General features: G+C 46.3%; 1 protein-coding gene across 5 annotated transcripts in view; it reads left to right on the forward strand.

Annotated features, from left to right (window-relative positions):
* Nucleotides 1-12,384, forward strand: part of DOP1A (DOP1 leucine zipper like protein A) — a 2,904,166-nt gene that overhangs the window by 142,134 nt on the left and 2,749,648 nt on the right. The gene's annotated exons all lie outside the window — the stretch shown is intronic.

The raw sequence follows: 12,384 nt of genomic DNA on the forward strand, positions 1-12,384 counted from the left end.
TATATTAAACCACTTTTTGTAAACTGGGCGCAGTCTCATCCTGGGTCTCTCCTTTCTCATTAACTTTTACCAAGTTGTCCGCCTCTCATTTCTGTCCCCTCACAGTATCTCATTGCCTCCTAGGCTGGTGTGGCTTGAATGACGTAATGCCATTGAGCCCGTTTATGGTTTGTGTTTCAGTTTGTTGGTTATAACGGCTTGTCTATGGTAAATGGAACGCATTCCCATGTGAATGATATGTTGCACTTTTGGCTTGTCCTATGGCAGGGGGTGGGGTTGTCCTTGGAACTTGGGGGTGGGGGTAGGGTTATGCAACACTAGGGTGTGGCATGTTGGTGGGACGGTTAACATGTTGGTAGGACAATGGAGGTGTCAGGGATGGGGTTGTCCTTGAGGTCCCTTTGGAACTCGGGTGGGGGCAGGATTATGCAACACTGGTGTGTGGCATGTTTGTGGGACGGTTAACATGTTGGTAGGACAATGGAGGTGGTTGGGCGGGATGAATGCTAATGGCGAGTATTAGGATTATGACATGGAATGTCTGGGAACGGAATGAGTTTCTCAAGCGTAATGGGTTGCATTCGTATTTGCGCAGAAAGCAAATATGGATCGCATTATTGCAGGAAACTCGCCTCCTGATGGATAGGTTAAATAGTGTTGCAGCAAAATGGGGCGGGTGGGATATGGCTCATGCTATTCTAGGTATGCCAGAGGTGTCCTAGTCTGGATTGATGGCTCTGTCCCGTTTCGGCCGATACACATACTAGACCACCAGGGTCGATTGGTGATTGTGCGTGGATACATCAAGAACAGAGAAGTATGCATTGTCAATACGTATTACCCCAATCATGCAGCATCCAGTTTTCTCTCCTCGCTATATGACAAGCTGACAAATTCCAGATAGGCATTTTGGATATGGGGAGGTGACTTTAATTGTACACTAAATCCTATGATAGATAGATCGGATATTACCATTTGACACCTTCAGTGGTGGTAAAGACAATACTGACTAAATTGTGCCTGGTGGACGTTTGGAGTTAGAAATGAGGACCAGAGAGGTTCTTCGTATTATTTCAACGTGCACAAAGTTTATACTCGTATCGACTATATATTTACTTCGGCAGACAAGTTACATGATCTCACCGAAATGGAATAACTGGGCAGGTCCATATCTGATCAATCACTGTTGCTATCGGTGTGGGTGGTGAAGGGGACGCCACCCCTGGTGCCAACCTGGTGAATGCATGCAGAAGCATTAACAGATGGGGATTTCAGAGCATATCTGGAGGATAGAATATCTGAGTTTAAAAAAAAATCAAAATAAAGGTAGTGTGGACGGATGGGGGATCCTGTGGGAAGCGGAAGTGAGAGGGGAAATAATGGCTCAAGCGGGAAGGATCGGGAGATCCTTGATGAAAGAACTAGGCGAGATTGAGTTAAATATAATAACTCAAATAATAGTGGAGGGCTCCTTAGCACAGCTTGACTCCTAAGAATATGACCTAGCAGCACTTAGACAGCACTGTGTTGGAGCCTGGGAGCGTCTTAGAAAGTTTGATTTCAATGTCTATACCAAGGAGACTGCATGGCAAGGGTGATAATACTGGCAGATTACTAGCATGATTATGTTGCATGGAGAATCAAAGACATGTTGTTACCACCATCAAGGATGAATGTGGTGAGATATGGAGAGCACAGCGTGAAATTAATAGAATATTCAGTAAATACTTTGGCTCGCTGTGTGGGAAGCCTGGTGAAGTACAGGTGGGGGGAAAATTGACTTTATATTATCCAAGATTGATCTACCTACATTGACGCAGATGGAGATGTTGGATGCACCCCTGACGGAGGAGGAACTGACTGCAGCTAGACACCAGGGGTGTGGGGTGAGGGGGGGTGTACTCTTTGAGTAATCTTGGCCCCCATCATTTATACCCGCCTCCTGTTTCCTGTGGTTGTTATTGTCTTATGTGTATATTTTCGCCCTGATGCCTTTGGGCTACGGCGCATTATAAATAAATGAAAATAAAAAAATTTAAAAAATGGTTTACGATAAGAATTTTACACAGCATATGGTGATCTTTTGGCCCAGAAATTGCTAAAAGTGTTTGATGTGGCATACTAGAAGGCCATTATGCCTGCTAGTATTGGCAAGTCGATCATTATCCCGGTTCTCATACCTAAAAAAACAGGAACACCTATGTGAATCATACAGGCCTCTATCTATGTTGAATCACGATGTCCAAATTCGAACGACTGTCTTAGCAGGGAGACTGTGCCAGGTGATGGGGTCGATGATACATTGAGACCAAACGCGATTTGTCCCGGGGAGAAATACCTCAAAGAATTTACGTAGACTACACCATGTCATAGATGGGCACAGACATTGTGATGGGGAAAATGTGGTGGTCTCTCTCAATGCCATTAAGGCCTTTGACTCTGTATACTGGCCATGGATATATGCAGCATTGCATGGTTTTGGGATAGGGGAGGGGTCCCTTCTATGGGTCTTGATTAATATATGAAGCGCCAGTGGCCAGAGGCAAAACAGGCCGGCATATATCTGAGCCATGGGAGCTGCATAGAGGTACTAGACAGGGTTTTCCACTATCACCAGTGCTGTTCATTCAGGCACTGGGAGCACTTGCAGTGTACCTGTGGGCTAAATTCGATGTCACTGGGATAGTGGTAGATGACTGAGGTGCCCTCCTATCACTGTATGCAGATGATATGCTGATATACCTACAGGAACCTGCACATAATCTGCAACTTGTGATGAAAGTTCTAGATAATTTCGCTGAACTCTTAGGCATCTCTGTGAGTAGAGGCCAGTCCTGCATTTTCCCATTGTCTGTAATATGCACAAGAAGGATGCATGGTATGCCAAATCTAGGTATACGATGGGAGATGGAATCATTTGGATATTTAGGGGTCAGTATTTGGCATAAATTTGAGAGAACGTACAAGAACAATACATCTTGTGTACTTACTGGAATAATGAAGTGTACAGGATTTTGGAGTAAACTACCTCTGTCGGTGGCATTGGTTTAGATGGGGGGTTTTGACATGACTACAGCACCATTTTGTGAATGTGCAGTTCATTGTACCTAAGGCCTACTTTAAACAATTGGACTAGATAATAAGGGGGTTCCTATTGGGTGCCGGGCGACATGCATGTGCAGAAGTTGGGATAAGGGAGGAGTACAACTCCCATGGTTCAACGTGTACTATTTAGTGGCCCTATTGCAATACCTGACATGGTGGTTAGCTAATGAAATGACTTCGAACACGTACTTGCTGCAACATGCCTTCACGCTGATTATGTTGAAGGAGGCACTGTGGATGCCTAACATGTTTACGGTGAATCCCGACCTGGCAGCAGCTTGATAGAGAGATTTGGAATTAGGAGCTGCAGCCGCTTTGGTCTCGGGATCCCTACTGCTCAAGCTGGGAGGGGGAAATGGCAATGCAGAACAGTAGAGCCTGAAGAGGATATGGTGCCGATGCTGATGTATGAGTTAGATGAGGGCTGGAAAAGGGTGTTGAGAATCTATACGAAATTTTGGACTTGCAGGAGCGGTAAAGTGTAACGGGTGAAACAGCTATGGGAAACTGGCTTGTGCAGGAGTATAGAGGACCGGGAATGGGAACATGCTATGTTATACGTGAAACTGGTATCTAGGAATGCTAGACACATATTGCTGAAGTTGAATGTCCTGCATAGGACCTACATGACACTGCACAGATTGTCGAAATGTGCTAAGCAAGGACCGCATACCTGCCCGTGGTGCACCTCAGATGGGGCGTATGTTATACATATGATGTGTCAGTATCCTATTATACAGGGGTTCTGGGGGTTGATTAATCAGATGGTGGAGAATGCTGGGGTACTAGAATCGAATGGACCCCAGAGGAATGTTTATTAGGAATGTACGCATGACCACGGGAGGCAGCACATTTGGTAAAACTAATGGACCTTGTTTGTATACTAGCTAAATGCAGAATAGCCACGTCATGGAAGACAACAGCAGGTCCAAAATGTTCGATGTGGTGAGAGGCAAGAGGAGGTTGTCTACGGCTGAAACGGTAGAATGGTATAGAGCACTGAAGAGAGGTTCTCCGGAACCCACTGACAACATAGAAGCTTGGAATGCCCTCATAATTTCGTTGTATGGTGACAAATCCCCCTGAATGCAGAAGTTATATTGTATGTCTATAATGGTTTTGGAATGTGTACACTGGAGCATGCAGTATTGACTGGGAAGGCCTCTCTTGGTCAGATCTGACATAAGATTGACCCAGGTGGAATGTAATAAACTTGTAATACTGGAACATTTCTAAGCTTATGTCATGATGCCTACCTCCAAGGAGCCAGGTCCGACCCAGCAACCCCAGAGGCAGGCATCATTCCCCCCCAGGGAAGTGCCAGCGGGCCCAAGCTGGGGCCCTTTGGACACAGTCCTGGCGCCTTAGGCGCCAGGCTCATGTTGGACCCCTGTCCTGGCACCTTAGGCACCAGGCTCATAAAGCTAGACATGTGTTCAAGTGTTTTAATGTGCACTTACCTGATGCAGACCATGCTGCTACATCCAGGCCCTCTTGAGGCATGAATGGAACTACTTTACCTGTGGGACTACTTTCCACCTTGGTGTGGTCGGGGAAGGATACATACCTGATCGGTGGAAGGATACATACCTGGAACTTCTTCCAAAGCTATTTAAACCACGCCCGATCAGCAACTCACGCTTCGCGTTGTTCTGCTCCTCGCAGCTGGACGCTCACTGTGTCAGCTCCTGCATCTGGACTTCAGCCACGCCTGTCAGCATCCTGGGTCACCTGCAAAGGGAGAGAAGAGAGAATTGGAGAGAAAGAAGACCTTACCTGCTAAAGCTGTATCATGGAGACATCACACCGACGATCCTGAAAGGGAAGACATCATTTTTAAAAGCATTTCGCTTCGATCGCTGCAGCGCTGCATTTCACTCACCTTTCCTGGGCAGCTCCATCTTCAGCAGCGATCATCTGGATCCGCAGCCACTTCCCAGAGCCTAGAGAGAAAAAGACAAGAACACAAGGTGAGAGAAGGAAGGGAATAGGAAAAGCTCTGTTTCCTTCTAAGACTTACCTGTTGGGTCATTCCCATTTCATTTCGGGTCCTGCCGCTTCCTGGCATTCCGGACCCCGGCCCCTATGGGGAAAAAAGACATAAGCGTTAGCGCTTTCTGCAATAAGGCAATGAACATTATTATTAAGCTTGAACTTTTGAACTTGCAACAGAACTCTTACAGCTCCTTACCTGAATAGTCAAGCTTATTTGAACTTCCATCAAACCTCAATCCAGTGAAGTAACTGGGTTTCAACGCGCCCCTGCATCAGAAGCAGGATGGAGAACTCATCCTTCCAGACCCTAAGGTGAGACTTCACGGGGAATTGTGGAAGGGTATCGTGGAGGGTTGGAAGGGAGTGGGAGGCTTGAGCATTATTCAGTCAGTAGGTAATACTCCCTTTTCACGCACAGGGGAATATTCCTACGAGCCAGAGAAGCCAGAGTAGAGGAGCCCTACCTGTCCATCTTCAAAGTCCTGCGCTTCACCATTGAAGAAGCATCAGCACTCGAAGCCAGACCTGTGCCTCCGTGGGAATCAGGTGAGCGTGACAGAACGCGAAGCCTACCCACAATTTCCCACCCGGGCGCTATGGAGACTTCCGAGACAGATCAGCTGGCCCAGCTTTTGGGGGAATTACGGGCAGAAGTGCACTCAGCCCGCCAGGAGACTAACGCTCTCAAAAGAGAACTGATCCTATCCAAGGAAAGAACAGATGACCTGGCCAAAAGGTTATTGCAGGCCCAAGCAGGGCACACTCCTTTACGTAATTCCGGAGGTACTTCCACATCAATGGGTTTGAATAACCCGGTACAAATCAATCTACCTGGACACATGCCTTTGGCCCCGACTGAACGTTTTGCGGGGGATCCCAAGAAATATGCCGTCTTTATGAACCAATGTCGTTTACACTTTCTATGCAGACCCGGGGCCTTCCCTAACGACCAGACCAAGGTAGCCTTTATACTATCTTACCTCTTTGGCAGTGCTGCCGATTGGTCTATTCCATTGGTAAATCAGGATGATCCCATTCTCCAGAATTTTCAGGGTTTCCAGGCCAGCATGGAAAGATTGTTTGCTCGACACTCTCAAGGACAGGCCCTTGATAACAAACTGCTATCCTTACGACAAGGTAATCGGGATCTCCTGTCCTACGTTGCCACCTTTAATAGACTGGTTGTGGAAACTGGATGGCCAGAAAACAAAAGGATCACATTGTTTCATCGAGGCCTGCGCGGAGAGCTTAAGGATGTTCTATCTCAGATAGTAGATCCACCCCAGGTCTGCGCAGACTACATAGACTTGGTGGTTCAACTTGATCACAGACTTCAAAATAGAAAAGCAGATCGGTTCAAGTACGAAACCCGAGTACCGATCAAAACCCACGCCAACTTCAAGAGTACCGACGTATCCGAACCTATGCAAATCGGCGGTGTTAAAGGACCATTAACGCAGAAGGAACGAGAGAGAAGGCGGCAAATGCAACTTTGTCTGTATTGCGGGACTTCCGGTCACTTTCTTCGAAATTGTCCGGTTAAACCACCGAAGAAGGTGGTTGGAGCCACTGATAACGATTTTTTGACACCTGATTCGGGAAACGACCTAGCCCGGCAAGCGTAGGGGTCCGCTTGCCGAGCTTGAAAACAAATTCTTTCACCTCGCATTTTGTCATGCCAATGGTGCTCGTGGACCCAAAACAGCCTCAGCAGTTGCATGCTATAAAAGCATACATCGACAGTGGAGCTATTGGAAATTACATAGACCGTGAATTGGCTTCCAGGATTAAGCTCCCTCTCCGCCCGAAAGTAACCCAAGATGTCATTACTACAGTAGATGGAACCGAAATAGCCTCAGGGCCTGTAACGCATTCCACTGTTGAAATGACACTGGTGGGTCAGGATGGACATTGGGAAGCAATCGTGTTTGATGTGATCAAGGCCCCACAATTTCAAGTAATTCTTGGAATTCCTTGGTTAGAAACACATAATCCCAGAATTGACTGGCGAGCAAAGAAGATAAGTTTTCCTGATTGTGAACCAACTTGTTATCCAAGAAATCCAGTTATGGGTCTAGCCTCAGCAACTTCCACCCCTGTACAGCTACCGTCAGAATACCAAGAATTCCAAGACGTTTTTCAGAAGGAACAGGCTAACACGTTACCTCCCCATCGGTCTTATGATTGCCAAATCGATCTGGTTCCCAATGCTCAACTACCTTGTAGTAGGATTTATGCTCTTACGGAACCTGAGAACCTGCATTTGCGTCAGTATTTAGATCAGTACCTAGCCAATGGTTTTATTCGCCCATCCAAGTCTCCTGTCTCCTCAGCTCTGTTCTTCGTGCCGAAAAAAGAGGGCGACCTTAGAACATGTATAGACTATGGCGTCCTAAATCAAATAACGATTAAGAATCGTTATCCTCTGCCCCTGATCCCTGAGCTTATCGACCAGGTGAAAGACGCTTGTGTGTACACCAAGTTAGATCTTCGAGGAGCTTATCACCTGGTGCGTATAAAAGAAGGCGACGAATGGAAGACTGCATTCCGCACCAAATTTGGGCTCTTCGAATATCAGGTGATGCCCTTCGGTTTGTGCAATGCACCTGCCGCCTTTCAGTACTTTATGAATGATGTTCTTCGGGAACTTATCGATGTCTGTGTCATTCTTTATATTGACGACATCCTGGTGTACTCTTCTTCAGAATCCGATCACAGAAAACATGTTAGGGCAGTTCTTGAGAAATTGCGCCAGCACAGACTATTTGCAAAGCTCGAAAAATGCGTTTTTCATACCACAGAAGTTGAGTTTCTCGGATTCATCCTGACACCACAAGGAGTCCGAATGGACTCGCGAAAGGTGGACGCCATCCTCAAATGGCCATCTCCTAGCTCGGTGAAGGGAGTTCAGAGCATGCTCGGCTTTGCCAATTTCTATCGAAGATTCATCCCGGAATTTTCCCGAACAGTCCAACCCATCACAGCTCTCCTAAAGAAAAACAAACGCTTTGAATGGACTCTTGAGGCCGAACAAGCCTTTCAGGACCTGAAAACCAAATTCACCTCAGCACCAGTATTGAAGCACCCGCACCCAGATCTCCCTTACATTGTGGAAACCGACGCATCCAGTTCGGCCATGGGAGCTGTCCTGTCGCAAAGAGACCCAGAAACTAACCAACTACACCCTGTGGCCTTTTGGTCCAGGAAATTTTCTCCTCCTGAAATCAACTACGCAATTACCGACAGAGTTACTGGCTATTTAATCTGCTTTCAAGGCTTGGCGTCACTACCTTCTCGGGGCAAGACACACCATCACCGTAATTACGGACCACAGAAATTTACAGTATTTAAAGACGGCCAAAGCTCAATCTTCACGACAACTCCGATGGGCTCTATTCTTTGCGGAATTTGATTTTGTAATTACCTATCGCCCTGGCTGCAAGAATGGTAAAGCGGACGCCTTATCCCGGATTGGCATGGAAGAACCCAATTCGAGTTTAGAACCTGTGCCAATCATACCTGAACAAAGAATCTTAGGCCTAACTTCATTGCAAACTATTGAGGACATCCAAACACAGGTAAAACAACTTCTAGACTCTTCAGCCTTACTGGAATGGAGTCAAAAGGGTCCTCATTACACCGTTAAGGATGATTTTACCCTACTTCCAGGAGCCGTTGTTTCTGCCAAGTAAAGAATTGCAAGAACTTGTTATTGCCCATCATCATGAATCATTAATGGAAGGACACCCTGGTATCGCTAAAACGGAGGAAAAAATCAAACGCCACTTCTGGTGGCCTTCTTGGAGAAAAGACATAAAGTCTTTTGTATTGTCTTGCGGAATTTGCGCCCAAAACAAGGGTCAAAAGAAAAGGCCAGCCGGCCTACTTCAACCCTTGGATATTCCACCGGCACCATGGCACACCTTGTCAATGGACTTTATAACTGACCTGCCTCCTTGTGCTGGTTACAACACTATTCTTGTAATTGTGGATCTATTCTCCAAAATGGCCAACTTTATCCCTTTAAAAGGTTTGCCTTCAGCTTCCACCTTGGCCAAGGAATTTCTGGAGAATATAGTTCACATACATGGTTTCCCTTCCATATTAGTCTCGGATCGTGGAAGTCAATTTATCTCCCATTTTTGGAAGAAGTGTTGCCAACTAGCACAAATAGATGTGCGGTTATCCACCAGCCACCACCTCCAGACCGAAGGACAAACCGAGAGAACCAATCAGACTCTCGAGCAATATCTTCGGGGCATGTTACACCAATCCGAGTTAAATTGGAAAGACATCCTTTGGATCGCAGAATATGCATACAACAATTCAGTGCATTCTGGAACCGGACAAACTCCTTTTTATACTTTGTATGGTCACCATCCTCTGACCTCTGACCTAGATCCACCTCTGACCCTGGAAATGCCCGCAGTAAATCATTTGCATTCCACAATAACCCGAGCCTTCAAAGAAGCTGCAACTCATTTACAGCAAGCCAAGAAAAAGTATAAAGAAAACGCTGATTTGCACCGAAGTAAAACTCCTCCTTACCAAGTAGGAGACCAGGTATGGCTAGCAACGAAACATTTACCCCTCAAGGGCCCGCAAACCTTCAATCCCAGATTCATAGGACCTTATCCCATCAAGGCTATAATCAATCCTGTGGCCTTTAAACTGGATTTACCGTCCAACATGCGTATTCATCCAGTTTTTCATGCATCACTTTTGAAGCCAGTACAACCAGGGACCCGACTGTCCAAGCCTCCAGACCCAGTTCAAATTGAAGGGGAATTAGAATTCGAAGTTAAAGACATTTTAGACTCCAAGGTGTTAAAGTCAAAACTCTTCTATCTTGTTGACTGGAAGGGATATGGACCTCAGGAGAGATCGTGGGAGCCTAGTAACCATGTTCACGCACCTCGATTAATACAAAGGTTGCACTGGAGATTTCCGAACAAGCCCAAACCCCCGGAGGGAACAACCTTGGGAGGGGCCTTGAGGGGGGGTACTGTCATGATGCCTACCTCCAAGGAGCCAGGTCCGACCCAGCAACCCCAGAGGCAGGCATCATTCCCCCCAGCGAAGTGCCAGCGGGCCCAAGCTGGGGCCCTTTGGACACAGTCCTGGCGCCTTAGGCGCCAGGCTCATGTTGGACCCCTGTCCTGGCACCTTAGGCGCCAGGCTCATAAAGCTAGACATGTGTTCAAGTGTTTTAATGTGCACTTACCTGATGCAGACCATGCTGCTACATCCAGGCCCTCTTGAGGCCTGAATGGAACTACTTTATCTGTGGGACTACTTTCCACCTGGGTGTGGTCGGGGAAGGATACATACCTGATCGGTGGAAGGATACATACCTGGAACTTCTTCCAAAGCTATTTAAACCACGCCCGATCAGCAACTCACGCTTCGCGTTGTTCTGCTCCTCGCAGCTGGACGCTCACCGTGTCAGCTCCTGCATCTGGACTTCAGCCACGCCTGTCAGCATCCTGGGTCACCTGCAAAGGGAGAGAAGAGAGAATTGGAGAGAAAGAAGACCTTACCTGCTAAAGCTGTATCACGGAGACATCACACCGACGATCCTGAAAGGGAAGACATCATTTTTAAAAGCATTTCGCTTGGATCGCTGCAGCGTTGCATTTCACTCACCTTTCCTGGGCACCTCCATCTTCAGCAGCGATCATCTGGATCCGCAGCCACTTCCCAGAGCCTAGAGAGAAAAAGACAAGAACTCAAGGTGAGAGAAGGAAGGGAATAGGAAAAGCTCAGTTTCCTTCTAAGACTTACCTGTTGGGTCATTCCCATTTCATTTCGGGTCCTGCCGCTTCCTGGCATTCCGGACCCCGGCCCCTATGGGGAAAAAAGACATAAGCGTTAGCACTTTCTGCAATAAGACAATGAACATTATTATTAAGCTTGAACTTTTGAACTTGCAACAGAACTCTTACAGCTCCTTACCTGAATAGTCAAGCTTATTTGAACTTCCATCAAACCTCAATCCAGTGAAGTAACTGGGTTTCAACGCGCCCCTGCATCAGAAGCAGGATGGAGAACTCATCCTTCCAGACCCTAAGGTGAGACTTCACGGGGAATCGTGGAAGGGTATCGTGGAGGGTTGGAAGGGAGTGGGAGGCTTGAGCATTATTCAGTCAGTAGGTAATACTCCCTTTTCACACACAGGGGAATATTCCTACGAGCCAGAGAAGCCAGAGTAGAGGGGCCCTACCTGTCCATCTTCAGAGTCCTGCGCTTCACCATTGAAGAAGCATCAGCACTCGAAGCCAGACCTGCGCCTCCGTGGGAATCAGGTGAGCGTGACAGCTTACCCCTTGAACTCTCTACACCTGTGGAACAAGACAAGCTATTATCTTATCTTTCCTATTTTCTTTCTTTCGTCTGGTTTTGGTATGAGTTATGTATTGGGTTCTGCACGTTTGTATTATGATTGTATAATGATCCAAAGTAATTGTAGACGTGTGACACTGATTGTTAAAAAGAATGTATAAAAAAAGGATAAATTCCCCTAAATATGGTGATAGGACTCTTGGCCTCACATTTCCTTTTAGAGGCAAAGTTAGTCATACTTAATAATTGGAACCAGAAGGAGCCTCCCGCCATGGCTCTTTGGATAAACAAAAGATGGCTCATATTACCTAGAAGAGATATATGGTGCCTATTTGTGACTCCAGCTAACACTTTATGAACACATGGAGTCCCTTTTTGGATTATGTGAAGGTGCTCCGAAGCCTGTCCTGCCCAACAAGGCTGAGAATGCTTGATTTGTTAGACTTGATAAGAAGATTGTTCATTGCATGGACTTGAGTTATTTGATATGCTGACGTTTGAGTTTGTTTAAATATTTGCTACTTAATTTCCACCATAGAGAGGGAGTGAGATAGGGGAGTGGGGCGATGAGGGAGGAGAATTTTATTTGTAGTATAGGCAGCTGTTTAGATCATTAGGAGCAAAATGTAATAGTGTTCTAAAAAAGGTAACCAGACGTTTTGTGAAATCCCCTCTTTTTATGCCCAGTGGCACCCTAAGTTCCCAGTAAATTAAATCTATTTTAAGGAGCTGTTCATGCATTTGACAATTGTTATGTTTGATGCTGGGATTTATACTTTGCAACACTCCCATTTGCATGGTCTCCAGAATGCATTACTACAGTGGTTCCTTGTGTGGACAATGCTCTGAAGTTATATACCTAGAAGTGGTCCGGAGATTCGAGATGACTAATAGAGATGGACATATCTCAAACTTACTTTAGGTTTTGGTTAATCATCTATT

This window comes from Ambystoma mexicanum, chromosome 4p (genome assembly GCF_040938575.1).
Source record: "Ambystoma mexicanum isolate Mex_15411 chromosome 4p, UKY_AmexF1_1, whole genome shotgun sequence".
NCBI classification, from domain to species: Eukaryota; Metazoa; Chordata; class Amphibia; order Caudata; family Ambystomatidae; genus Ambystoma; species Ambystoma mexicanum.